This window comes from Topomyia yanbarensis, chromosome 1 (assembly GCF_030247195.1).
Source record: "Topomyia yanbarensis strain Yona2022 chromosome 1, ASM3024719v1, whole genome shotgun sequence".
NCBI classification, from domain to species: Eukaryota; Metazoa; Arthropoda; class Insecta; order Diptera; family Culicidae; genus Topomyia; species Topomyia yanbarensis.
Window position 1 is genome coordinate 470,790 of NC_080670.1, and position 26,525 is coordinate 497,314.

Sequence of the window (26,525 nt, forward strand, 5' to 3'; positions counted from 1 at the left end):
GAATTTTGTTCCTATACTGACTTTGAAAGGGATGATCGAGCAAGAATGCATCAGTCGTGAATTGCGTAATTTGCGATCGCTTTCTGCTTTAAATTTATCCATATAATATAACAAATTTATATTTCCTCTGAACTGAAGGTATTCGTTTCTGCGTGAACCTACAGTCAGCTTGGAAGTGAATTAATAAGGAAAGCGTTGAAACTGAATTCTAGTTTCGGGAAGTTCTCGCAGAAACAGGCAACTGAATTTGAGATTTCACACTACCGATTTCGATACCGAAATATCCAAGGATTGGAACCATTGACACATTTCCTTGCTGCATCCAAATAATAATTCGTGGAGAGAAAAAAAGAAAAACTGATAGAATAACTGTAAGACAATTATAGTACAATACTTTATGCAAAAACGAAAGTGGAATTAAATAATATCCCATTTTTTTAAAGATATTGCTGAAATCTCTGGCAAACTGCCAGAATCGACAGAAATCAATTTTTAACTAAATGATAAACGTTATTTTTGTTTTCGGTGCATTTAAAAAATAAATGTCATTTTTAGTGCATACATTTAGCTCGCTCAATGCGAGTAGTACTATAACCGATGATTAAATTTTATTTTCAAAGAAATTTGGCCTTTTATCATTTTTTTTACAATTTATGGGTGATTGTTTCTTCGACGCTTGGTGGTAATACCAGGTTTTATAGGCTGTCTCTATTTCCTTCCACAAACAAATTTGACGCATTCTAGGACCTTGTTGTTGGTCAAATAAAAGATCTTTTGAAATCAACAAAATATGAGGACAACCTCGCCGATTAGATTTATAAAAAAGCGATGTTTGTTTGCTTTGAGAAGTATGAGTAACAAGTGTCAATTAGTGGAAAAACTGAATTTAGTTCAGGATTTATCGAGTTGATTTGAGTGTGAAAAGAACAATACCAACAATTTTGATTTCGATAAACGATTGATGTTGTAATCACTCAATTCAGTGCAAATATTTTAAAAAGATTTTTGTCAATTCATTTATTTGACACGAGAGACAGCTTAACGGAACCTTTTAAAAATATGAGTCTTTTAAATATATTCAACATTTTAATATCAATAACGATAAGCGAATGTTGAAGGCGTGGCGGAGGATTTATTTCTTCGCCTACTGCAGAACTACTCTAGTACTGATAGTCGAATGATCTACCTTGCTTACATCGATTTTAAATCCGTCGTTAGTAAATTTAGAAGAACTGGGCGTAGTTGAAAATGCATGAGAAGCAATGTTTTTCAATACCACAAATTTTAAAAGAAAATTATTTGTTTAATCTCAAAAATTTTACGTTGTGTCAAGGAGAATCGTATTTGAGTATAAAAACTTCAAAATAGATTAAAAATGGAACCGTTTCTGGAAACCCTTGCCAGGCTAAATACCATTCCAATGAATAAATGCATTCTATTAAACAACTGGATTTTTTTTCACTATTCTGGTGTATGCCTGTTCAAATTTTAAATAAACAATTTTTCATACGTGGTATAAATTGGGTCATACACTGGTTTCCTTGCTAGCTTAAATTCTTGAAGAGCACCAATTCTCAAACAAATATGACCCAACACGGAAATGTACAAACTCGGTCGATTAAATAACTTTAAATTAGAGATTTCGTTATTCCAGCATTACAGCAGAACTACTTCGAGTGCAACACGTGCAAACGAAGGCCAGCGTGAAGTACAGAAACTAAACTGGTTCTGATGAACGATTTTGCCTTATCATCATCTCTGAATAACCCCAACTTCGAATGGTAACTCTTTCAGTGGAAAGTGCTCAAAACTTTTCCCATTTATAGCATGACAAACACTTTACAGCCATCGCTTAGTCGTCATATCTGCTAGACAGTGCGAAGAAAAGGAAATGGCTACCGCCTCCGTGCGGTCTAGATGAGCTCCCACATGAGCTAGTTTCCATTGGTTATCCTGCTAAATTGCCATCTCGTCGTCATCAACGGCGTCATTTTGTGCTCTTTTGTTAGCATAGAATCGATCGAGCGTGCGGATGGCAGGAAAGGTTTTCTTTCATATCTGAAAAATACTAAATTCATGGTTTCTATTCAACGAATACTTTTTATCGCTTTGCAAAATACTTCATTTGGAAGGAAACGGACGCCTTGTAGGAGCAGTAAAGTAAGGCACATTGAGGCATGTCGGACTTTTGTGCTAGAATTTTCGCTATCTCAAAGTGTTCACGTTGTTTTTTATTTCAATCACCATATCCAAGATGATAATATGTACAGTCCAGCAAGCAAATTCCACAGCACAATTTCCATACAAACCCATGGCATAAGATTGAGATGAAGGACGGCTTAAAGTTGTGCTGTCCTTTCTCTTTGTACACTAGAGGGTAATGAAATATTCGTACAATATTATAATCCTCCGACAGAGGAAGCAGCACTTCTGTTTCAATAGAGCCGAAAATGTTTTCTTTTCAGTAATACCATCAAGTTGCTACCCAATTTCTAAGCACATAAATATTGAACTTTACGATAATTTAATTCTTTCGTTCAAATAAGGTGTCCGAGCCCCAAAGCAGTCGAGAAGATTTCTAAAAATATATCGTTTGCTGTGGCTTTAAATTCTGAACTAGGACAGTGTGACGGCTTGAAGTTGAATCGCGTAATCTGTGAATTTCGCTTGTTTCTGCTTGTGACGAAATTACTGACCGAAACTAACTACCTATTACTATTTTCGGTTACTTTGAACACTGAATTTCAGCTTGGTACAATCCCTAACGAAGAGACATGATAGTATCTAATGAGTCATTACGTTAAGTATGTTACTGCTACTTGATTACCTGGTACGCCTCAGCAACGCCAATTTCGAATTAAATTCATACCCTCTTGCTATTGTGGTTCCTATCCTGCAAAACGATGAAGAGGCCAGAATTAAAGCACAGAACAAAACCCTCGTCCCTCCCACAAAGTGAACCATTCGTGGAAGCAGGTTTGGGACTGAACAGGCATAACAAAATTGTATACTGTATTAACATCATAAATATTGAAAATTTATACCCTCCTGCAGTAGCCTAGCGAAACATCGCAACAATGAGCCTTACGTTCCCCAATGTTACCAGAGCTTTCTCAGCAAGTATTAGCGAGCTCTAAGGGCACAGAACCGCTCCACAGCCATTTTGAAAATATGACACGGTCGGCCTTCCCGGTCACGACTTTTCCTTTTTCCGAAGCAACACTTTGCTTTAATAGCGAAGAATGGGGTGATTATCAAACTTTCTCCGTAGGAAAACTTTTACTTCAACGTGCCAACCTAAGGAAAGAAAGGACCTTCTGCTTTCTATCTGCTATCGATTTTCCCTTGTATGTTAGATTATTTTTAATCGTATTTGTAATGAAAGAAATGTGTTTGCGTCATTAGGAACACTTTGCGCTGTACTGTTGGGTTGTTAAGGGGTATCATAATTAGAAAGTCCCTCGGGACTGCCATATCATAGTGCTGTTCCCCAGTCTTGTAGGCAAAACAAAACTACATTCCATGTTCATCTCACCACAATAGGAAAGGAATTACACTAAATAATGGAATTTCAATCGAAAATACAATAAATATAGAACATTTCCGAATCACCATGATGGAGAAATAAATAACTCACCCACAGACAGTTGGCACAGTTAACACAGGCCAATATGACAGAAACACGTTGATGAGACGTTCACTATTACATATTTATGAGTTATTCAAAAATTGCCTCCGATGCTACCGCTGGACGCCTGTGGAAATAGGACGCTATGTACGGATCGTTTCGTGTCTATGTCATAAATATGTAACGATCCGCTACAGCCTGTGTCGATTCAATATAATACCGGAATAAACATTAACGAGTGATGCCCGAAAAGGGCAACTCAGAACGAAGCAAGGCATTGGAAATACACTTATAATGGAAAGAAAATTAAACCAATAGAATTGTGATCACAAACCAGTATCAGTAGGAGTACGAGCATCCAAATAAATAACTGGGAAGCATTAATTACATTACCATTGTTTATTATAGACAGAAATTGGTGTATTTTAAACAGCTATATTTGCATTGTAAAGATTACCTTTTCGAACTCTATTTCAGTGAACAATATAAATCTTTTAACAAGTTTACTTTGTTAATAATTACTACAACGATATAAAAAATAATAATATATGACTCAAATACAACTAAGCATATGATGATGATGATGATGGTCCCTCCTCATACCCCTACAAAGGTGTGAGCTGAACGATTTATCTAAAAGATAATTAATATTTTGATCCATAACAAAACCAGTTAACAAAAAGAAACGGACTGGTTCAATTTGCAGACATAGCCTTTCCTTCAAAAGAACGTAACCAGATACATTTCGAATATTTCGCCAACAACCAGGGTCCATCAAGAAAATTTCCATTCCGGGAAGATACTTGATAGAATCGGGAATTGAACCCAATAGCTTCCATTTCCGATAATTCTCTGTAAGACTCTTCCCGCCTGACCAAGACAACGTTACTACCACCTGCTAAGGTGAGAAGTGATGAGCCTAGTGGTAGTGCAGAGTCCAGTCTAGTTATATCATCCACATCAGGCCCCTTTATTGAAAGTTAAGAGAATTGCTAATTTAAAGGAAGCACTAACGTACTACCCTGTAAGTTTAATTAACTCTGCAGTGTAAAATTGGATTTCTACATATTCTTTTTGATTATTGATACCAAGTGTAATTGCAATATCAAAGACACTTCCAAAATGATACTAAACATTAGCATCCTTGGAATCGTAGTTTGGATAAATGAAAAAGACACAATCACATCACGAGCGGAATTAAAACAAGTTTTGTTTTTAAAAGGATCCCAAAAATATACAATTTCATTATACGATTCCAACGAAGAAGGAAAAGCGATTTTTATTTATATATAAGTATAGGAAAATGATGTTTTATTTGAGCGGCCAAAAATAAAAGTCGTAAGGATAGTATATGCTTTGCAAAAGCCTTTTCAAACATATTAAAATATAAAAATCTGAAATAAACTTCGAGCATAAAAATCGGACACAAATTCTTCAGCATAAGAATCGCTTAAAAAGTGCTCACCCGTAAAATTCAGCAAGGATGAACCTCCAGTATAAATATCGATTAAAAATAAATAAATTGTTCGTAGGAGCATCAGTATATCTTGATGTTCAAGATTAAAAGTCGGCTAACAAAAACTATTTTATAAGAATCGGATCTGTTTTTTTTCCCGATTTTTATACTGAAGATTTTTTTATCCGACTCTTACAAAGTAAAGTCCAGTTCGATTTTTATGCTTGAAGTTTATGTCTGGTTTTTACGGATTTCACAAAGCTTGTCCGGTCCTTGCGACTTTTATTTAAGCATAATCTATATTGCAGTACATTATTTCCAAATTATTTGTAGGTCGATGATCATTTTTCTCTTTGATTTGCGGCGTAAAACTATTGTAATAAACAGTAGGTGCTATAAAAAATCCACTATGCCCCATGGGTCGAAACTTGAAACTTCTAAGTGGAATATAGTACTTGTAAATTGTAAGCTTTAAACATTAGGAACAAAGATCCTAACGATTCTAATTAAAGTTGTATTGAGGCGAAAATCGTTTGTTTTCGAAAGAAATCACTATATCATATATAAGCTGCACCCCTGAAAGAAGAGATAATTTCTACAACACTTGCCCAAATTGACAAATTTTGCATTAGATGAGTAGTATTTACTGTGGAAAATTGGAACCCATTTACATTTTAAGATAGATCACAAAAACAAATCAAAATCACTATCCCTCATACGTCATCGATTAACTCAATCGGTTGATTTATGAAAATAGTGAAATTATACAGAACCATGACAAGTTAGCAAATATCATTCTTCGCGGCAAATGTCGAGCATAAAATTTATTAGGAATTATGTTTTTCATCGCCAATTTACTCTGGCTATTACAAAACAAATAAATATCCATTAAAAGATAGCGTTATCAGAAGTCTTCCAAAATATAATATCACGTGTAAAGTAATAGAAATTATGATATATGAGGGAATGAGATGATTCTGTTCATGCATTATGATTTTTAGCGAGCGTTTCAAAGTACCTGCTATTCCACCGTTACCCTCTCTCTAGCTTCATATTCGAACAACAAAAGCACACCGACTAGTTCAAGTGTTTGAAATTTTTTATATAAAAGTAGCCTATTGTCGCAAATTTACCTCACTATTCCACACTTCTTTGCAACTAATCTTAATCCCAACGAACAAGAGTTTGCTTTCACGTTCCCATGGATTGTTTGTTTTTGTTCCTTGTTTTCCATTATTTTGGAGAAAAATATGACTCTCAGTTACCGAGCTGGAACTGCTGCTTAAGAAATTCTAACTCTTCTGCCCAGTTCACGGCTTGACTTCGGTGAATATTTTATACTCTGCAATATCGCGTTGTTAAAACGTTTATTTTAAGCAATTAACGGCCATAGCTTAACAACATAATTATAGAGTCGGTAGTCGGTGTTGCGGAGAGCGGTAAGGTTTGAGAACTTTCAGCCGTCGAGCAAAAACAGGAGCGTGTTAGGCTCCAGTAATGGCAACAAGAACAGTCTTCATAAATAATCAACTCACCCCGTTGCTACTCCAGCGTGTGGATTTAATCCAGCTGAGCTAAAGATGGAAGGTAAGAAAACCTAGGCCGAGGAAAAAATCTGAAAACCACCTACTTACAACAAGCACATATACGAGGGACCGATTCGAAATTCAAATGATAATTATGACATCGTATATTGCTCAGGAAAAATTAACCGCCAGCCGCGCGAAAGTGAAGGAAACTAGCCAGTGGTAAGGCGCTGTAGCAGTTATTTGGTTTCCACTGATCTGATTCATACATTATTCAGAAACAACGAAGACAAGAAAAACGAAATATTTTAATTTTTACTTTTGTATTTGGCTATCAGCTATTTTTGGGCTTATTCTAATTTACAGAGGAAACATCAGCTTCGGCTCCCTGCTCTTGGAGGTCGAAGTATCTTAAACCAATTTCCATACTCGGACGCATTATTTGAATGGACTAGCCAGCTCTTGAGCTTATACATTTCAATGTAGTTTTGCGCCTTTGCGTTGAATGAATAATGTATATTTGCAATGAATTAAAACCCGCGGGGTGGCATAAACTGATTAAAATTCAAAACATTTTCTAATTTGAATAGCTGTCGAACTTCATGGAGTGTGTTTTTACTGCAGTTAATGTTGGTGGATGTTACGCCCGAATCTATACAGTAGCCATCACATTTTCGGGCGACTTGATTGAAATTATAGTACGTGATAATAAGATTCTCTGACTTGAATTGCTTTGCGTATCAATAACCGGTGATTTTATTGTTTAGTATACTGAATTAATGTATTATTTGGATGTCATTGTATATACCACCATTCTTAGAATTTTGACTATCTTGTGGAAAGATATGTTGTCGAGGGATAGACCGTACAAATTTTACGCTGGAAATACAAAGTACACACATTTATATTTTTCTCATTAAAACTGTTGTTAAAATAAATATTATAAATATTATTAAATTACCTATTATATGTACATTAGTAGGTACCCGTTAACTTTCCATTGAACACATGTATTTATTTTTTGTTTACATAATATTTTTTATGATTTTAGAACGACTCCAGCAAATGTTTACAAAGTACGCCGGTGCGACCACTGTTGTTAAACATAGACGATACGGAAGTATTCTTCACTCCCAATTCGCAAAGATTATACGAACAATACTCTGCATGCTGCATAGTAGCCATGTGGTAATTGAATATGGAATATCCAGTGAGTGCTCTGACTAGAATACTGCCATTGTGCTTGGAAAAATAAGCAAATTCTCTGGCATTTTCGTACTCACATCCGGCAGAAAAGTTTTTGTTTGAAAGCAAGGGCTAATAACTTTTGTAAACAAACTTTTGTTTTGCTGATTGCTCTTAATTTGTTATAATTTCAATACAAAAATCATCTGAAATGGCTTCTACGCTGGGTACAGATGTGGATTAATGAAATTCCACTCCGCAGCGGAATAATGAGCGAAACAAGTTTGTTTACAGAAATCTCTTTAGCCCTTTTGAAGACTTGATATTGTATTAATATTGCATTGATGTTCTATTTGGATTAACTGATAGTCCAAAATGAAGATACCATTGCTCAACTACACATAAGGCTTGTTGCATCAAATTAAAAAATGTGTTAATGCATATACCGACAAAAGCATATGTCGTAAACCCAAGCTCATAAAGTTTGCTAAACAAGCCATCGGTGACAAGGTGACTTCCATAGAAGTGGTGACAGCACACCACCTTGAGGACAATGGGCACAGATGTCGGTTGCTAAGCATTGCGTGTATCCAATTGGTGATGGCTCCTAAATTTGATCTCTTTTGTGAAAAAGTTGTTTCAATGAGGGTAAACAACATTGCGTATAACGGTGGTAGACTTCCCCGCTGATATGTATGTTGCATTGCATGTAGCGGGTGCTCGCCCAAGCTAACATCCCGAACGTAGTAGTCGATTAAACGTTCTACTCATTTGAGAAGGAAAGAGGTAAGACTGATCGGTCTAAAGCTCTTTGCCTCCTCATAAGTGCTACGGCGAGCTTGTCGAATGAATTTTACAGTTATTTCCAGCCACGCTAATGGAATGTATCCTGTTGCAAGACAACAAATCACAACCTTTTTCAGCATATGCTTGAAGTGTCCATTTTCTATTTGTAGTAGAACGGGAATGATTCCATTTTTCCGGAGATTTATAGGGACCAAACTCGCCCATTAATCGATTCGGTTGTCACAATTCTACTAGCAAATGCTCAAGAACTAGAACAAACTTAAAGGAACTCAGGGACAGGTCTTCAGTGATGGCTCCGTACAGCCTGGAAAGTATGTGTCAAAAAGACAGTTGAGTACTACATCTAGTAGTCAGAAGAGTATTCACCATTAGCAGTTCTAATCGAACTGACATGAAAGCCTTTCGTTTTCGAAAGTAATTTATTTAATCTGCTAGTCTCGTTGAGACTTGAGCCATTTGTTCAGATGCTTTTCCAACCACTTCGCTCAGAGGATTGGAGGGCATTTCTGTATGCTTTGCAAGCCAGTTTAAAAGCGGCCCATCCCTGCGTCTGCGATTCCAAACTTTTCTATATAACTTTGTGGGTCGAACAATTTCGGTATTCTACCAAGGTGTTCCTCTAGAAGCACGCATAACTCGAAGCGGGCAAGCCTCTTAGTATGCTGCTACTAATGGAAATTTCGGACCCCTTCAGAATTTTTTTTTCTGGATCCGCCCCTGGTGAGTTAGTTTGTTTTATCCACGACCGAATCCAAATTACGTGGAAATTGAATCCTCAAAAGATACCTCTGAAACCTAGTCACCAAGCCCTCTTCGTAAAGATCCCAATTCGTAGTTTTGGGATTACGATATGTGACGATATCTATCGAGACGGTCAAATGATTAAAGACAATGTATTAATGATCAACTAACGACTGTTCGAGCTGGTTTTGTACGAGCCAGATTACCAACACTTGCGTAATACTGTCAGAGCAGAGATTTATATCTAACACCTCTTCTCTGTTAGCTAGTACAAATGTTGCGCGATTTCCTATATTGTAAGCGCAGATTTGTAACGCTTAAGTATTCCATCAAAGTCCCAAATTATGTGGTGGGCATTTGCATCACCATCGATAATGAGGGTAAACCCATTTCTGCTACAGTATGGTACAACACTTTTGAAATTATCAGAAGGTGATGGTTCATTGTGCGGCAAATAGGCCGAACAATATACGTATTTTTTTGTCTATGTTATCAACAATCAAGTTGACTGTGACAGCACAAATATCGTGAGTTGTGAGGTCGAATATAAGACATGCGTCAATAGCACTATTCGCTAGTATACATGTACGAGGCATTTCACGTGGATTTGTCATAACATTTTTGTTGAAAGCTAGGAAGACGGGAATTAGTAGCATTCCAACATAGAAGGTTTCCTTTATGGAAATACGGTTCTTGAACCAAAGCTATAGAAGCTTTTTCTTCCTGCACGAGGAGGGATAGATTCATAGTGGCTGTACGTTTATGCCGGAGATTAATTTGTGAAAAACCATACTCGATCACAGCACTACAAATTTCATCATCCGCACTTGTTGTACAGCAGCTAGAAAATACCAAACACGTTGACTTATAATCGCCTATTGCGAACCCCGAAATGAGCATTAGGGACATGACCACCTTTTGAATTCCACGATTTGCGAAGAAACAAACGTCGACTGTGTCAGAGATTCGCTTAACACAGTAAGGGTACGACCCACGACACTCCGTGCGCAACTGGCATATTTTAGTTCCACCAACCACGCAGTCCTCGGCACGGAGAAAAACCTTGACTTGAGGACTCCTGTTTTAAGTCGCTTCTTACGACATGGGAGCAGGAACCTTGTGGATCAATTCTTGGTTGAGAAACTTCAACCTGCCGCATGCCACACGGCCTCTAGGCTGGTTTTGTCCGGAGAAAGATATTAGACTGTTATTAACCTCCTAGTGAACCCCTGCCAAAAATATTCTCATTTATAACGTACTAACATTTATGCAGTTCTTGATGAACAAAAACCAGTTGAAACAAGGCGTTCTAATCAGCTGGTTACAAAACTTTTCTTTTTGTTTGATTTCAATATTATTTCTACCTTTCTCTACGGCTTAAATTATTCAAAACAGCAACAGCTAACTGTAGTATAAACACGACTTTCTAAACTCTTTGATAATGGATTTTGAAGGAAATTTCCGAGATTTTTGTGCGGCAGTATAAAGATGGACACAGATTTTGAAATAAGTTACCTGTACTCCATAGATATATCTACCGTCATTGCAAGTCAAGGACATTCAAACGATAAATGAACACAATAAAACAATCCTTCTGCACTAGCCCTGCAACCCTTCTGGAATTGTCTGACATTGCGTCACAAAGACATTCCCAAGTCAGATAGTTGAATACTTTTCATCGTCAAGGACATCACTGCCATCAGGACACTGTCTGGTAATTCTTTCCGCACGAAATTGAGCGCTGGTCATCTCCTGCTGTAAAACAAGGCTCAAGCCCACAGGACTGCGTTGATTGATATATGGCTTTCCTGTCTATCCCGCTTCGAAAAGGGTTGACAACAATAGTAACACACTAGTCTAACACGCCAAACCACTGCAGGATAAAACCCTTTGAACTCTGTTCACCCTCCTTTGCATTTTAGCTCCAAAAATTTTGCTTTCAAAACGAAAGCCTTTCCTTCTATTTTTTCGAAGAACAAATATTCGTAACCAAACATAAATACATAAAGAAATACAATTTATTGCATCGTAAAATATGCAATTTTGTTGTTATACTGTCGACTTCGCCTTTCCTTTGCTTCTTCGATGCCAGCTTCCGTCGAGGGTTAGGCGAAACACTTTTAGCGGAGGCAAAAGCTAAGGGCAAAGCAGGTTTCATTTCGTATGTATTTTTCTAGCTTCCTCCAACGCAAACGACTTGCTTCGTCGTTACTCATTCTTAGCATGCCATGCCATAACAAACAATTACGTCGAATGACCTCGACAGATTCATTATTTTCGCTGCCTTTGCTCAAAACCGAGACGACACGGATTGATGCATTGCTATCGTCCTGCCGGTCGGTGGGACGAAAAGGTGCAATTGGGTAATCCTTGCCTTTTTAATGAGTAGGAAAAAAGAGGTGATGCAGTTAACGAGCTGCGTGACCCTGAGAGCTATCGGTAGACCTGCTTATTTCCCTGTGCAGAAATGTTTCAGTATTGCGTTAAATTCAGCCCGGGCAAGTTTGTGATTTTACGGAAATTCATTTCGATTAGAGCAGTTTTCTAATGAAGAAGAATTTCAGCGGCTGGGCCATCTGCTTCAAAGTTTTTTTTTAATTCATATTATACCGCACTTGTGACGAATACATTTCTCGGGGAAGTGCGATTAGATAAGACCTCGAATCGTCGAGTACTATTTTTGAGTGCGAGTTCCATCAAAATGTGCCTCCGAACAGCGTATAATACTACCAATTAAAGTTCTGACTGTTGAATGCCAGACCGAGAGCGGCGATGCAAATTGTAGTTTTGATAAGACGAAAAAGCCTTGAAGTAATAATCATGCTTAACTTATTTTGTGCCGATAAAAGTTGAAGCACTGAGGAGACCGCTAAGTATCACAAGTTGTCTTACAGGGGTTACTGGAGAAGATGTCTGTAGCGTACAGTGCCAGGGGCTTGAAAGCCTCTTGCTGGTGCGTGCAGTGAGTATAAGCGGTCATTATGATTTGAAAATTATGGGCATGCAAAGTGAACTTGTTTGGATCGGAAGGATTATGGCCGTGCTGGTGTTTTTTTTTCTTATTCTCGTTTATGAAGTGAAAAATCGACCGTTTGCGGCGCGATCGGCAGGTTGGTTAAGAGTAGTAAAATGTAAAACTGCTACAATGTGCTGTTTGAGCTTGTTTAGCGAATGACGCCAGTTTTTGGTTAAGATCAGCGATGTTGAAAAATTCATGGGTAATGCGATGAATGAATGAAAATAATTTGTTACACGTTTTAGACTGTTCAATTGATGGTGTTGTTTTATATTTAGCCAAGACAGAGAACTAATCACGTTTTCGTTTTCTCTTGGTGCTACACTGGTGTAGTGCAAAAAAAAATAGACTGATTACCCCCAAGTTTGAATGAATGTAGCCCCGACTACATTCATTCAAACTTGCAAAGTCTGCAAAGTCCGTGCAAAGTCAAAAACGAAAACGCCATAAGATTAACTATTTTAGTGTAGTAGTTAGCGGCTTTCTCATTTTACGTTTTACGATGATCTGGAAGACGAATATTAGAACTTAGAACTCGAGAGGACGCTTGGGAGTTTTTGTACTAAACGTTGCTTTTTAATGTTCTCCTGAAAAAAATCAATATATTCTGTGTTACTAGGGTATAAATAAGTTAAATTGTTATAAATATTTTTTTAAACATATTTACAAAGTACTATGCGCACGAATCACTATGCGTCTCCATCAGTATGGTGAAAATATAAAATCTTTGAAAATTGCTATTTGAACCAATAGACTATCTTGGTTTCAAATTTTCCTCAAAATAACACTAAACAAAAACGTTTCAGGAAAATGAATGAGTTGAAATATCCGTTTTCCGGAGCCCGTGTGTCAGTGTACAGCGAAACCGGGATCTAGACCTAATGTTATTTTCTTACACTAGTCAATTTTAACACATCTGCTCAGCGGTGTCTCTATCAATAAGAAATTATTGATAGATAAATACACCTGCTGGGTGAAAACGTCTTTCATTTGTGGTGTGGCGCATCGTTACGATGTCGAATATATTATCTATTGAACCTGCTGCAGTCTGCCCACGATTCATAGTGAAAAGCCTAATGGAGGCGTTCCTAAACACGCATTTTACTGTACTAGGAACAGTGCCTGTTTGCAAGGATTTGCAGTCGGCGCGAATCACACGATTTAGGGTAGTGCCACAACACTATTTCTGCTAATGCTCAAACGAGTATGAGTCTGTAAGGATTTCTGGGCGCATTCGTATTGAAGATAAATAAACACTTCACAAGAACCACCCGAACGATACCGTAGGACTCAATGTTACAAAGCTTGCTTCATTTCCAGACTTGGAACGAGCAAGTGGGAAGGATATAAACATAAAAGTTAGATTAAGGTATTAAACAATGATAATTTATATCCTTACTGCATGCCAACAGTTTTCCTTTTCATCCCCCGCCGCTCCGGAGCGACAGCCATGTTGCTCAAGATGGCTCTCAGAGGCTGGTGTGTATAAAAGACTTTCGGTAAAATATAGTCGAAAAAGAGGCAAATTTTTCGATGCCCAAACTCACGGTGTGGTAGCTTTTTTGAGACAGTCAAACCTACCGCACTGGGAGTGGGTATCACTGAAATAAGATAAACGGCTTTAATCAAAGGCCGCTATTGATGTCCATAACTAGCAATTAGATTACTAGTTTATTGATGTTAGTCCATTTGCGTGATGGCCCCGATGTGAGCGAGAGGGCATACAAGAAACAAAAAAATTGTCATTATTGCCATCGTCAAATGAAAACAACCAGCTGAAATGTGATCACATCAGCAAACCCTCAGACACGAATGTCTTTCCGGGGCGTGTGCTCGAACGAGACAAAGGTAAAACTCACCAGATAGGAGATACCGTTTCGAAGATGAGAGATCTGAAGAAATTTTTTTATTGGAATTATTATCGGTTATTGTGTTTTTGTTTGTCCAACAGTATTTTTTTTATTTTTACCTTTACATTTTGCAAGTTAAAAATAAAACTTCTGCAAATGGATCTGAAATGTGTTCTAAAAACTATACTTAATTGGCAATAAAGAAAGTATTTCGCGGACGTTTTTACGCCCAATATGTGACCGTAGGAGTAGGATATCAGTTGAGCTCTCTGGTTGGCACTGTGCGCCATTCTTTGCTACAGAGCAAACAACATCGAATCAACTATAAATATGGTATTTTTACAGTCGCAATTTATCCGTGTATGTATGAAATGTCATACAGTAAGAAGCAAATGGAGTACGAATGGTGACATTCCTCTTATCGAGTTCCTTTTCGGGGTGTGTGTAGGAAGAACAGCAAAATAGCATGCAACCTTAAGCAGTGGATCGAAATAATCGATTTAAATGTCGCTTCGAGAATTAGACTTTTTTGTGTTTCGCCTTTAAATACTTTTAAAGACAAAAAATCAAAAAAATTTAATTTTCATATTGCAATTGTGTTCTGAAGTGTCTCATACAAAAAAGAATGTTCAAATGCTAATTCCAATATTCAAATATGTAAAGTTGAATATGACACAAATTATTACAACATTTTGGTCTCTTATCAGATACCTTTAGCTATGCAAAACATTAACCTACGGCTAACTTACAGAAAACTAAATATGGTTCTACATTCCGTCGGCTTCCAATATTCATCGTTGGAAATGGTACTCCATACGAACTAGCCGTCGCAAGATTGTTCGGGGCTTATTTCTCTCGTAAAATTATTGGGTTTTCCAATTTCTAGTTGAATCATACCAGAGTTAGGAAAAAATCAGATAGGATCTAAGCAACAGTTAATTATATCGCTAAGAATCAACGGAAATATAATATCCTCTCCGAAATCGTGGGGATATAAGAATAAAACATCATAAAATAAAACATTTTATAGAAATTGCAATCCGTAAATTTGCTTATCAGATAAACATATATTTGTTTATTTATTTTTTTCTGTTCGTGACACCATCCGCTTCAAATCGGCAAGCGTTTCCTTCCAAACCCCCCGGGAAGCTGGGGGAAATAATTTTCGGCGAAAACAGTTAAGATTTTCTGCTTGAGCAAAATATCAATAAACTGGGAAGGGAAAAGAACAGGACGTTGAACATTATCTCGAATCCCAAAATTCGATCACATTCAGGGTGTTTATGAAGACGGCAGGTAGCGAAATCTGTAAAAGAATTGCTATCATCGAGAACAGCGGAGCGGTCCCATTTGAATCCACTTTAAATTTCGGGCAGGAAATTTAATTGAATTCTTATCTTGAACTCGAGTGCCGGTGAAGGCATTTCTTTTGAAAGGTCATCTTAGTAGGATCGTGTGTTTTCAAGCTGTTGAGTGGTAGAAAGCGCTCATATGCGAATCGCGTTTTGTCATTTTCCTTGGCTATATTTGCGAACGGAAATTTTCCGGTCTCCTGATAAGGAAAATCACCTTTTTATCGGTGGAAATTTGAACAAGAAAATTGTTTGCTTTTCTGCGTTTCACTGGTGCGAATGTCGATGGCGTAGTGAGGTCAACTTTAAAAAAATTACATTGTTGTTATGTTTACTGGTCTATTTTCAATTTCTGAAGGATTAGTGGATTTTTGGTCTTTTTTATTTATTTTGTTCTTATCTGGACCTGAAAATAAATGTTTTTAATGTCTGTGATGGAAGAAATAAATATAAATATAGAAATTGAAATTTAATACGTTATCGTCTCCAAACATCATCAGTAGAAGCTATCAAACGATAACATAATCACTTTTCGGTTATTACAACAGTAAACTAACAACTGGTACGAACATTGGCGAACGGTTACGAGTCTCTTGGGAAGAATACCCAAATAACATATTGGCTAAAAAAGTGTGAAATTATGTACCATCACGCACAAAACCTCAGCAAACAGCGCGCCAAAAAGGCCATTCAGAAAATTACTCTCCGCACACTCGAATGTGGCAAATGTACATTGAATTTATGTATAATTATTTGTTTACCTCGTTTACATACGTTAAAACATCATAAATACATCCATCATCATTCATATTCAAATATTTCCCGGAGCAAAGCAAGCCATACTTGCCATGCCGGCAAACGAGACAGTCTGCTTCACCTGCCCTTGTCACTAAGCAACTGTGAGATGGTTTAATTCAATCTATTGCACCTGGAAAGGGATGCAATATCGGCGACCATGATTGCGATGCTGCGTGATTGCGTTTGTCCCACTTTCACTCATTTCCACGCGCAGTTGCCAGGTTGCACCTTCTCGCTTCGTTCCATGTGGAAGATACGTTGCACAAACATGGTTGACGACTTGCGCAGCAGAAACCGAGGAAAAAAGAAAGGGCGATTGCTTGTTGTACTAAAGTTTTACATTATGCTCAACAGGAGAAAGCTAAATAGAAGTGGTCGTAAAACCCGCCCTTATTTTGAAAGGCTGTTCTGCACGGTATTGCTACGGTAACGTGAAAGAGAGAGAAAAAAAAAGCAGAGAGCTTCGATGTTGAAGGATTCTCTATGTTGGGTGGATTTTAGTACAAGCGAGTTTTCCATTCATCATAGGTAACGAAAGCGCGCTTTTGCATAGTGGCGTTCCAGCGGTGATTTTGTGATTTACTTTTACTCTGATTGAGATGGTTTGAGCCTTTGCTATCATGGAAAATTTGCAAGCTTTTCCGGAAAAAACGGTTTCCAAAATAAAATTTCTTTTTCACTCACTCCTGTTAGAGCGAATGAAACAGAAGAGAGATATCTGTTGCTTACTAGATTGATTGACGGACGACTCGAACACCGCCGGAGGTTGACGAAGCGCGACGTCATCGTCGTTGTATTTTCACTTTAAACAGCGTTTCTGACGTCAGCCACCACGTGGCTGCCCAGCATGTGGCGGCAGTATGCTTTAGGAAGTAAACACGAACTCTGTAAAGGCACGTGTACGCTAAGCGAGTTAGACGGAATGAACTGTAGGTCGGCTTTTAACGGCACGTTGTAGCCCGTTTACAACGCTGCCAATTGGTGTGATTGACTTTCGACTGTTACGGGAAACTAGTTGACCTCGTTGGGTGTTTACCTGTTCCAACAGGCTCATTTCAATGCAATGTTTCGTTTTCATCGGTTAATTGGGTTCGTTTACGAATTTGAACTATTTTAGAAATGATATTCCGGGTAATTCATTGCAGTAATTGGAATACTAATTAGTTGTATTATATTAGGTTGAATGAAATTCTAACGCAGAAGAAATACGGGAGGCCGATCATAATGGTTACAGTGTATGATACGAATTATCATTGCTCTTTAAGGTTTCATTTGGACAATCGCAAAGACTGTCATTGAAAGGGTTTTTCATTTTGCAAAAAAACGGCTGATCCAAAACTATACCATCTGGAAAACGGGGGGAAGTACGACTCAAAATTTTCCAATAATGTGCCGGGAAAGTTTATTATGAGGCGATACATTCCCCTTTCCATGCTTGCCCGTTATTGATTTTTTGAAATATGCAGAGTTGTGGAAAGTTCTCGTACACCGACAGGAGCAATCTCATTTGTATGCCCTGAAGGGATCATCCCTTTTGCTTGGCTATGAGGAGAATTCATTCTCGCTTCGTTGTGGCAAGTGCAATATAAGCAAACGCCGCCGAAGCATCAGGAAACTTTCCCACCATAGTCGTAAATGTTAAAATCGAGCTCGTGTACTCCAGGATGAAAATTTGTGCTGGAATGAAAAAATAGTAAAAAATCTACAACAGTGATCTTCATTGTGCAAAATGTTACCTAGTTAAAGCTACGGTGGAGGGTGGACCAATTTTACAATAGATGCAGATAATGTTACTTTTTCTCGCTTTCTCGCGAACGCATTTTGAAGACTCACTATTATTCTACCAGTGGTGTACACAGTGAGCAAAAGAAGATGAATGAGGCCTTGTTAGAATTTCAGCACTGTTCCTATCCGGAAACTTTTGATTTTATTAAGTGCATTAAGGTTACTTGAAATAAGCCTTATATGACTTAAATAAAAGTAGAAATTTTACTCGCTATCGATGGTTATTGTAATATATCCCAAAAGATGCAAGAATGAAGAATTTTTGATTGAAAAATATTACGTGAACACAATACTACCTCGAAAACCTTGCAGTCGGCAAATCGCTGCGAAAGATAGCAATAATGGGAAACACCTTCACCATCTTTATCAGTCATTCCACCCAACCCACTTTCGAGCGCCAGCTTCATTCATTCAAGATGTTCTACTTTTTCCTTTCACAGCTTGGTTGAAGGCTACTCACAGCCCTGTAAAATAGCTGCAGTGTTTGGCTAGTAGCATCAACCACCCACAACTTTCAGTGCCCAATGCCAACAGCGGTGTATGCTTCGAGCTGGCAGGAAAATATTCTCATTTAATTTTATCTCTTCTTGGCTTGAATGTATCCTGTCTGCGGAAAGCACCAGTTCAAACCAAACTGGAAAGGGAAGCGATTGCTTTTAAACTCTAAGGTCCTCCGTGGAAAGCTGTTGCAAGGTGATGGGTACATCAAGTCCTGACTAACTAAACCGAGGCAACGAACAAACGAAAAAATTAATTAGAAAATATGAATAAACAAAACTGTCCCGTTTAGTTAAAGCTTGGGTATGCCCTGAGGGACTTTCTCAAAAGCATACGGAAGCTGGTGGGGTAAAATCAAATTACCCGTATTTTAAATTTTTAATAATATCGACACAATCTTTAGGCGTTCTCGTTTGTTGAGATTTCTCCGGTTTCCAGAAGGATGAAAAATACAACATTTGATATTGATTTTTGTTTGGTGCATAAACACATGTTCGAATTCCTATTTTACCTACCTGTATATTTGTGTCACTTTGAAAGCAACAAATAAACTGTTTTATTTTCGACAAAAACCTCCAAGCAGTTTAGTTTTAATAAAAAAAACAATCCGAAGTGTCAAATCCTATTCGAATTCTTACTCAAGACTCACAAAATACTTTACGCGATACTTCCCACCATCCTCGAACCAACAGGCAATAGTAGTAAAATATATGTGGCTTTCAAAAGATTCGATAACAATATTTGTTCAACATTGCATGAAGAAAAAAACTAATGTTACATTTCTACAAGTTCTGGTCAATTTCCGTTGGCGGCTAACAAACATAAAAAGGAAAGAGTGCATCACAAAAGATTATTTCCCTTGAAACTATTCTCATCTAACTGCCACACTTGCCAAATATCCGTTCTGACGATTGTCCCAGATGGACATTTTAGCAGCTTTTCCTCGATTGTAGCTGATGTCGCTAGGGTTGTTCCATTTGCCGTAAATTCTAGGGAAACGAGTTCTTATTTCGATTATCAAAAGATTCAAGTGATTCCATAGCAAGTGTACATTGCCGTTTCGAAATAAAAATTATAATTTTGAAATAACTGCCACCCTATCGATTAACAACAGGATAAGCAGGAGACACATGCAACGGAACGGATGAAAACGCTGTTCCGACAATTCCGGCTGATGACGAAGGACGAACGTGGTGAAAAGAATAGTATAATTTGATTTCATCTCAGGTTCTGTGGACTGGACCAATTTTTTAAACAGTATTGAAACAAGTGTGAGACGCAGGAAAAAAATGAAACAATAACAAAAAATGGACGAGGAAGCCTCCACACCGCTCATATTGCTTAGATTATTTGCAAGCAAATATAACGCCATCAGGTTCCCCCATCGGCTCAAACACCAATACTGAAGTTCTTAGGGGGGCACTACTACACAAACATACCGCTCCATTCCCACCAACATCATTGCGTATTGTCTGTCACGCACACACACACCAATCTTAACCATCACTACTACTTCCGAAACATTCCCGGTTTCCACTTTTGCTCGCATAAATTGTCAGCCTTCTTCAGTAATACGTTCGCCCACTTCGAAGCTTGTTGCCCCCGCGAGTCTGGAAAAATAAAAGACAAACTCAGTGAATCACCGCCTGCTGCGTTGGTGTTGGCCGTTTCAGGATGCTACAGTGTGCGTTGCTGGAACGTGGGGGCGCTTTTCATCTTAGCTTGTGTTAGTTCGGAGGAAAATAGAAGATTTTGCATTTTCGAATGGAAGCGTCATAGCGTTCGCTGATTTTCCATCAAAGCGTTGCCACACGTTGTAAGAAGAGCATCGTTTTTCCAGTTTTTGCTGGTCTTTGGAGAGGCAACAGAAATCATTGTAAGATCAAGAAGAAGGTGGTTCACATCAAATTTGATTAGCATAAACCTGAGAAACATCTTGGGCTCGCGAAATTGCTGGAGATTTCGGAAGTAGTTTACTCTTTCATCAAAGCGAGGCGAACAACTGGATCCGCTTAAAAGTAATATCTGATAATATTGGTTTTCGAGGAAAAAAGAACTGGTACCAGACACAGTTTTGAAGGTGGTTCTACTGAGTGTGATAGTACTGATTATTAAAGACAAACAACGTAATGATAATGCAAAAAAATAAATTTGTGATCAATTTTGAGTTGTTTGTTTCTTTTACAATGGAGTTTTATTTGAATATTTATATCTTTATTCACACTCCTTTGTTCTTTTTCGCTTGGTTATTGTATTTTGAAGTTGATTTTTTATTTCTTCACTTTCGTTTTGTCCTGAAAACTTTTTTCAACTATTCAAAAACAGTGACGAACGAGTTAATCAAAGTGCCATATTACCGAAAAATCGTTTCCAACAAGTAAGTATAAGACTCAATTCGTTTCATTTAAATGGTAGAAATTTAAAATTTAAGCTGGAAAGAAATTCTCAACTTTAACATCAACCAAAACAAAGCATTTCTCTTCAACAATTTGTTTTCCCACTTTCCTGCTGGTTAGTGAACTCCCATAGCGGCAATTACGCGAAAAAGCCGACAGAGCGACTGATGTTTACATGTACATGTCAATCATCTGTTCGTCTCGCCTCGTCTCGCCAGACAGGGAAACTTTACACGCCACACCAGACTTCTGATTCATTGCGCTTCATTCCATCACGAGTAGTGTTTACTGTGAACTGATATTCTCGTACACAGGAATATTCGAAGAGCGTTTCGAAAGTTGCATCTCAAAATTTTTCTATTGCATCTTTAATAATTATGACTAATGAGACCCAAAAACTGTACACCACTATTTTATCCTGGCGATATTTTAAATGTACAATTTATGTTCTTTACATTCGAATTATAGTACATGAAAGAATGCGCATTTTCCTTTGAGTGCTTTTTCCTGCACGTTCATTCTCGCAATAATTTAGGTATACAATGGGGAAGCAGAAAAAAAGAAACACCTTCATAAATTTTGTGTTAATTCAACAGAAAAGGTTATAGCATTGCTGCTCTTTCGTTTCCTTCCTACTTGTTTGCGAATTTGTTTCGTTTCTTCCCATGTACGATCCGAGAGGGTATGGTTATAAAAATCCATTCCCGCCTGATTTCAGGGGGACTTTAATAAGAATGAATTTTTACGACTTCTTGATAATTTATAGGTTGGTCTGGTCAAATCCAGAATGAGTGCTCCACCCGAAGTTGGGTTATTTGTTATCAGTTTAAGAGTATTTCTCCATCTTGAGACCCACCCCTTCCTCCGCTACCAACCATGCGCCTGGAGTGATTTCGTGGATGGGAAACTTAAGAGGAGGACATTTGATTGCTCGGTGCAATAAAAATCAAACTTTAAATTAACTCTCGCGAAACGAACTGAGGATACCTTTGTCTGTCTGGAGCGGCATGGTACAAATCCAATTTTCCTCAAGCAATTGAAGGAGCATTTTTAAACTTTTTTTCCGTTGATGTTACACTCTTGGGGATTTCGTTGGTAAGATTGCTTTTAGTTTTGAAATGAGTGTACCACTAGACACATTCGGGAAAATATCCTTTACGCTGCTTTTCCTCCCTAGCAGGTGTGTGTAATTTGCATAAGAACCACGTTTTCGCATGTTTCGCAATACTTTTTCATATCTCGATGTCTCTCTTGTTGGATTTTATTACCAGCAGCAGCGCAATCGAGTGTGAAAAGAGATTACTTGGAAGAAACACTGGGTTTCAGCTTAGATTCGCTGCAAAAGAGGGCGGTTTCGTTCAAATGATAGGATCCGATAGAACACTCTCTAATGTAATCGTTGGGAGTGGGTGGCGAAATTGGAAAATTTTGCAGAGCGCAACGAAAAGACTATTGATTCACCTTATTAACATAAAGTATGGTGTGGTGGTTCGTAAATGCGTAATAGTTTCGGTTGAAGTTGGGATCAAATTGTGTGTCGAACCACCCTACAGCTAATCCAGGGTTCCGTAATGGTACGCTGTTTCGTATATCGTACTTGAATGTAGAGCATGTTGATTGGTTAAAATTGATAATTTAGTCATTTAGTTTCTAACTAGCTGGCTGTTGTTGTTGGTGAAATCGATTCTGCGCTCCACCAGGTAATGGTGTGTTGTAAGAAATCTGTTGATAATAGCAAATCCCCTACCAAACAATGCTGTATCATTATATACATTTCTTGTCCAACACTGACTAAGCTCGCTAAGATCGACATTTGATCCAAATATTCAACTTTCTCTATAATTACATTAAAGATTCACCCTGATGAAAGTGACTTCTTGGATTGAGATGTGGAGTCTGTCTGGGACCCACCCAAAATTCAAGTGTTTTTCTGATGCTGCTGGTGAATCTTTATGGAAATGAAAATTCCATTTTCTATGTATTCAAATTACATACATATCTGTGATCGCATCGGAAAAGTAATGCTCACAGAAGAAAACTGTATAGAGAGACGCACTATAAAAACAGAACGGTAGCGTTTTCTTTGATTTTCCCATATATAAAATCTAATATTATTGCACACATGAGAAGGGAGTCAAAAGGGAAAAGAGAACGATAAAAGTAGACGAGGTAATAAAAAGAAATCTCTTCTGCTTCTATTCGCCCCACCGGAGCCACCCACATACTTCGCCTCTCCTCCACAGTCTGGCGCATATCTTGGTCAGCGCATCAGAGGGTTAGGTACAGCAAAAAACTCTCTCCATTTTCTCGTTATTCTCAGCAGCCCTTGCCTGTGGCAATGATGAGAACTTGCAATCTAGTAAAGGAAGGTGAGACACATCTGGACAACCGTAAAAGATAAGAAATGCTTTCGGTCGACATAATAAAAATGGTTTCGAATCGCTATGATTTGAGCGTGGGCTTTTGTCGATATTTAAAGTTGGCACACGTTCGAAATACAATAACAAAAAAAAAGGTAAGGGTTTTTAAGTGGAAGGGACTGAAGGAGAAGAAACCCCTGAATAAAAAAATCATGGGTTTCATGAGTTTGCAACAAACATTTCGAATCGAAAATCAATATCCCTCACCTCACCGTGAGAAGCCGGGCGAATGTGTATTGATAAAGAAACTATACAAAGCCGTAAAAAGTGGTAGCAGCGGCAGCGACATAAAAATTGTACATAAAACGCCAAAGCGATGGACACACAACCACGAAGAGTAGCTGCATGAGTTTAAGCACTGCTGGTTGAAAGATTTTGTCCATTAATGCTTCAACATCTACGAAACATTCATGATTAATGCTATTTTTCATTGTCGCATCTTACCAGCTCTTGTGTAAAGCATTGCCTTTTGAGTACACGTTTTTTTTGAAATGTAAATGAAGTTATTGTTAGTACAAATAAATTTGATAGTCAAAAATAGTTCTATTTTGAACCACCATTCAAGTAATTGTTCGATGTTCCAAAATTTGCGGTTGTTCCTGTATTACGATCGTTCGCATGTACCAGTCACAAGAGCATAGTCTTTTCCAAAGCGCTGCATAGTCTTCCAATGTTGTGATGGTATGAGCTAGATCTAGCCACAGAAGGGTCACACACGGTCTCGGCTTAACATGTGTGAGAGTTTTCCCTGTCCACCCCTCGTAGGAGCACGACCTGCGCGTACGAGTGTGAGTAAGGTCTCGCTCCTCGCACAGCTCTCACTCACTCCCCCTTTTCATTCGAGGTGGAAACTCGTAGCATTTTTTTTTTGATGTCGTGACATTCGCGAGGGCCCTGCGCGCTGCTGTCGCAGCATGCTGCCAATGACGGTGGTCTTCTCTCTCGCTTACACTCCCTCTCTCTGTAGACAAACCGCTGATAAACGCTGTTTTTCGGGGTTCTTTGGATGCTTCAGACGCACCAGCACACTCACAGTTCGACCACGAGCAAGCCGACACCGAAGAACAGCCGGAGTGCCCAGGGATTTGTTTTAAAGGCAAATTATTAGACAATCAAAATGTAAGTTGATTACTCGAGGTTTAGTAGCGTGCAAAAACTTCTTTTGATCGTTGAATAAAATCAAAGGACGTTTTTGAACTGACCGAAAGGGAAGTACACTAATGAAAAGTGAAAACAAAGCTATAACAAAGTAGTGTGTTTTACGAATGTATGAATGTAACGAAATGGAAGTGATAGAATGTGTTCATCCAAATCCTCATTTGCTAAAGTGCTAAATAAAGAATCCTAATCAAGTTTTGTTTTCTAATTACGTTATACTTACAGACGTGGATCCAGTGGTTGTGAAGAACGGTGCCAGTGAAGAAGTGGTCATCTCTCGTTGCTTTCGTACTGCTTCATGAACGTATACTGAATGTATCCTGAGTGCTATCTATCCGGTATACCTTCAGTATACGTAACAGGAGGCGGTACATTCATCTTTAATCAGGCAACATTCCAACGCGAACACTTGAACTCGATTAGCAGCTGCCTTCAGTGAAAGTGCTCCATTTGCTACATTTCTGTGAAATCAAAGTCTTATCGCGAGTAAGTAATTAATGAACGGGTCATAATTTAATTGAGTTGTTTCTGTCTTTCTCTAGGTAGTCTATATCAGCAAATTAGGTTTTTTTTCATCGACGTCAGTTGTGGATGCTGCAAATCAACGCTGCCTAAACGAAACTATCGCGTGCAGACATACAAGCTTACACAATCCTCGACCTAGGCAATAATTTATAGATTTCCGGCTTCGCGAATTGCACTTTCCAGCCAGTTACTCATACATTCATGCGAATTCGTCAATCTTTTGTCATTTTCACATGTCAGCGTGACAATCACGATACGACGCAATCTTTCAAGAGTAAGAGAGGAAGAGAACGAAGGAGGACGAATAGAAGGAAATGTGCATTCATCAAAACATCCAAAACCAAAAGAATGAGAAATCGCATTCTACATATTGGGGGGACTCGCTACACATTCAAGTCTCCTTCTACCGAAAGCTTCACACTTGGACAGCAACTGAAAGGTTTATGCAATGGGTTGTGGAGCGCATGCTCCTACTTCGCTCGGCAGGAGATGCAGCAGTATATGAAATGCCATGTCGTATTAACACTTCAGTTATTGGTCCCTCGAGAAGCGTTTCTCTGTCATTTCAGCAAAACTCGATAAACTCTCAGATGTGTGAAAAATTAATAGAAAACACGTTCGAATGTCAACAAGGCGGAATAGAAGGCGTGAAATGAATGTGAAATTTGGTTTCGATAATAAATTTAAATAAAAAATATACCAAAAGTCTTATTCTATTTCTTTTTCCTATTCAACAGTACGTCGCCTCTTACAAATGATCGCAGCGCCGGGTAATACTTGCGGAATTTGACGGAACTGACTGACTGACTTCCTATTAGAATTCAGCCGATCTCACATTTCTTACTTGAACAGACACTAAACTCTTCTGATCCCACACGAACGATAATTTCTATACTTGGCGTTTCTCCCGACAACTATCATTTCTACTAACAGCGTGAATTATTGGTCATAAATTAAGTCAGCAGCACACACCCACAAGGGAAGTAGTATTTCAAGTACCAACTGATTGACGTCAGGAATGTTGGCGATGAAAGAAAATACCAAGCTTCTCCACCACCCCATACCTTTGCTCACGTCTGTCGAGTGGCTATAAAATAGCGAATAAATTTGTTTCTGGCACGCACTAGCTACGTTCCTGATAGCTGGGGGTCATATTTTTTTCTGTTTTTCCAGACTGCTCTCTCAGGACTGCTTATGGAATGATGAATTGGAAGGTTGTACATTGAACGTTCTCACAATGGTGAACGCAGTACGAATATCAAATTCAAGCATAGAAAGCCGGATATATCACAGCTAAAAAAAATCTTGTAATTTTGAATCTCGTGAGTTGCAGCGTCGCGGTTTAAAAACTTAAAAATTAATATCGTTCTTAATTGGCGTATTT

General features: G+C 38.2%; 2 long non-coding RNA genes across 2 annotated transcripts in view; one reads left to right on the forward strand and one right to left on the reverse strand.

The window, feature by feature from the left end:
• LOC131676512 (uncharacterized) overlaps positions 1 to 26,525 on the reverse strand; it is a 116,567-nt gene that overhangs the window by 9,307 nt on the left and 80,735 nt on the right. The window lies entirely within an intron of this gene.
• Positions 24,499 to 25,211, forward strand: LOC131676513 (uncharacterized). Its single transcript, XR_009303199.1, has 3 exons — positions 24,499 to 24,577; positions 24,842 to 25,102; positions 25,159 to 25,211. It is a non-coding gene; the product is annotated as an uncharacterized LOC131676513 (long non-coding RNA).